Raw genomic sequence first — 4,055 nt, 5'->3', positions numbered from 1 at the left:
TCAATTATCACCAGTAAAATATGGAGTGCCACAAGGATCTGTCCTAGGTCCTCTGCTATTTTCGATATACATGTTGCCTCTTGGTAATATTATTAGAAAATACGGGATTAGTTTCCACTGTTATGCTGATGATACTATATATCTCAACAAGACCAGATGAAACTTCTAAATTATCTACGCTAACAGAGTGTGTTAATGTAAAAGATTGGATGACCAATACTTTTCTCCTATTAAATTTGGATAAGACAGAGATATTACTTAAAACAAAAAAAAACAGTACACAGAATCTCTTGTATTACAATTAGCAACTAGACAGATGTACTGTTACTTCCTCTACAGTCAAAAATCTGGGTGTTATATTAGACAGCAACTTGCCCATGTTACAAAAACAGCATTCTTCAATCTTACACTGTAAAATCTAATTAGTTGGGCTTACTTAAAAAAAGCATGCAAACCGATTGCCTTGAAAAAACTAAGTAAAGTGAAATAGGAATAGTATGTTGTACTGACAAATGCTTAGTTATTATAGTTTACTTACACGAGAGTTCTAGTAACTAAAAAAGAACTGTATGTGGGTACTTGATCCTTTCATTTAGGTTTACTCATGACTTAGTATAGCTACTCACTGACTCCCAGAGTGCATTGCGGCATGAATAAATTATGCAGTTGCTTTGTTTTACAGTTGTTGATTTTATTTGCCAATTTTATTTGCTGTCTTGCGTCACTAGTAGCACAACAAAAAGAGCAAATAAAATGATTATTGTTACAATAAATGAAATTGAATTGTTACCATTGTTGTGATTCACATGCTGAATTTTTAAGTCTGTGTGTGACTTAAACATATTACCACACAACAGTTAAGGATTATATAAACCCAATTACAAGCATTTCAAGGTATTTACGAAAAATTAAGTTTGAAAAAGTTAATTAAAACACACACACACACCTAAATACACTAATGTTTTAATTAGAAGATAAGTCACTTTCTAAAAGCAACCTATGTATTACTTTTCTTCCCTTGAAAGCAATTAGCTCTGACTTCATGATGCATTGCTGCATTAACAGGAAGAAAATTATATTAACATAAATGAAGGTCAAAGTGCACAACCAAAGGGTACGCTAATCGCTATAATGATGATTTAAAAAAAATGTTTTTTAGTAAAATCAACATCAATTTATGAAGTTAGCTTATATGATGTTTTCTCAAATATTTCAGCTGTATTGAAAATTCAACATTCAAGATGACTTTGGGAAATGAGTGAATGCAACTAGTGAGAGATAACTGCAGACATGGAGGAAATGGTCTGTTACTTCCTCTACAGTCAAAAATCTGGGTGTTATATTAGACAGCAACTTGCCCATGTTACAAAAACAGCATTCTTCAATCTTACACTGTAAAATCTAATTAGTTGGGCTTACTTAAAAAAAGCAAAAATAATTAAATACTCAAAAAATATTAGTATTATATAAATACAATTGTTATGATATTTAAAAGTTTCATAATATTATGCACTACCGTTTGGGGTTGGTACATTTTGGAAAATGTTTTTCAAAAAAGTATCTTATGCTCACCAAGGCTGCATTTATTTGAACAGTAAGTAAATTGTTTTATTTGCCTTGAAAGTAGCTGTAACTTAATAAAACCTAGTAAGTATAACAACTAAGTAAAGTTAACTAATTCAATCTAAGTAAAGTAAACTATTGGATTTTACAGTGTAGGTTTGAGAAGTAACTAATTGTGTTTGGTTTTACTGTAAAGCAGTCTCAGCTTCTGGTCGCAGAACTGGAAAGAATTTTGCAATCTGGCAAACTTTAATCTGATTGGCCGATGACAGTTATTCAGTCCGCCAAGAAACAAAATTGTGTTTACAAGCTACTGGGCTGATGAAATTGAGCACTTTCGTGAAATAATTGTCAGTTTACTGTCGTCAAACCTTTAAAATAAACAGTTTTGTTTGAGACACTTTTAACAAAATATAATAAGAAAACAATGCATATAATATTTTAGTGTTATTAATAATTTATTTCTGTGATGCAAAGCTGAATTTTCAGCATAATTACAGACGGCACTTAGAGGCTTTTGCATCTGAACTCTTCATATATATATATATATATATATAGTTGAAAACTGTTGTTTTACTGCCCCCAAACTTTTGAACAATAGCATAAATGTTATATTTTAACAGTGATCTGTGTGTGCATTACATTGAGATACACAAAAAGTTTGCTATACATATGAAGTCGACACATTTTCCATGTTTTTTTCTGGTGTTTTCTCTAAAAACATTCACAGAGATATGTGTGTCGTTACTTGAATTAATTTTTCATTATTTAAGGTACCTAAAGACAACAAATTTTGGTTAAACACTTCATCTGTCAGTCAGACAGTCTCTTCCTCTCTATAGGGTGATTCATGGACATTGAGAATCACTGATAAGGTGCTTTGAGAACCACAGGAATTCTCTTAAAGCAATTACCAAAGCCTGCGGTGATGGTCTGCACACATGCAAGGTGAGATCACTGAGGGTCTAATGTTTAGTCAAATGAACTACAACAAACACTGCAATCAATAGGCAGCAGCACATTGAGATGATCAAATGCAAGCCCAACATCCCTCACATACACACCTCTTGAAACATGGTGAGACGATCATTACCGGGGCTGATGTCAGTATTGATTACCTCCTCTGTGTCATCAAGTGAACACTATTGCCATTCCTATCGCCCTGACTTTCTTTCCACCAAAATAGAAACCATTTCACCTTTCTATTTGGCTGTGAACAGTCTGAAAAGGTATTACATAAGTGATATATAAGCAAATAGATTTTCTCATGCTCCGATATGGTATGGATAAAAGAGTCCGTACGGTATTTGAAGCATAAAAGCAAATGGCAAGACACTGGATGAATGATAACCATTATAACTGGTAATTTTGCTCATTTCATTGTGGAATTTGCAGGCACATATATGCAAATCAACTTAAAACAAAAATAATAATCTCTTAATTCATTCCCTGAGATTCGACCCCATAACCTTGTTGCTGCTAGTGTGAATTTGTACTCTTTATTAACCTCATCCGTCCCTCGGGTCATTTTGACCCAAAACTAATTTGTAAAGATTTAAAAAAAAAAATCGAGCGTTGATCTTTGTTATGAGACTTTTTTACTTTTATCACACTTGAACCGGGAATACATGAAAAAAAAAATTCGAGTGAATTTGAGCAGTTTAAGTGGGTGCTATAAAAAAAGTACCAAAAGTGTCCCTCGCGTGTCATTTTGACCCGGCACTGGAAAAGCATGGAATTTACGAAAAAACTGCGGATTTTTTAAATTTAATTTTGTCACACTTGATTATGGAGCACACACACACAAAAACTGAGTCGATTCGAGGATTCTATGTGGGTGTAATAAAAAAAAGTAACAAAAGTGTCCCTCGCGGGTCATTTTGACCCAGCCATAGAAATGAATGGAATGTCTGAAAAAAACTGCATTTTTTAATATATTTGATTTGTTTTACTATATAAAATCTGACACAATCCAGAAAAGATGCATACCCAAACAAAGGGCTGAGACTGCAGAATGCACACACACTACACACGGCACACACACTCCCATTGAAACAAATTATAGCATTTATGATGTTTCTGCTGGGAAATGACTGTCATTTTGATTTTTTTTGACTTAACAGTTAAATTTGAGTGATGGGGTGGAGACCAATAAATTTATATAATATTTGTATTTTTAAATGTATCTTTTATATTTATTACATATTTATGAAACTATATGAATATGCATGTGTTTAGATTAAAATTCAGTATCAATTTCATGTTTTGTTTTTTTTACTATAGCATTTAATAAATAAATAAAACATGTTATTTATTATGTATATTATTATATTTTAAAAGTAATTTGAAGCAGGAAAGCAAATGTCAGGCCACTGGAGGAATATCACACTTTATAGCTGGTCATGTAACTCACACTTTCAGATATGACTAAATTCATCGCTAACCATTTCACAGGCATTATACAAATCAACTTACAATGCATTCAAGAAATA

This window comes from Sinocyclocheilus anshuiensis, unplaced genomic scaffold (genome assembly GCF_001515605.1).
Source record: "Sinocyclocheilus anshuiensis isolate Anshui unplaced genomic scaffold, SAMN03320099.WGS_v1.1 scaffold2080, whole genome shotgun sequence".
NCBI classification, from domain to species: Eukaryota; Metazoa; Chordata; class Actinopteri; order Cypriniformes; family Cyprinidae; genus Sinocyclocheilus; species Sinocyclocheilus anshuiensis.
Note: the sequence above shows the minus strand (reverse complement) of the source record.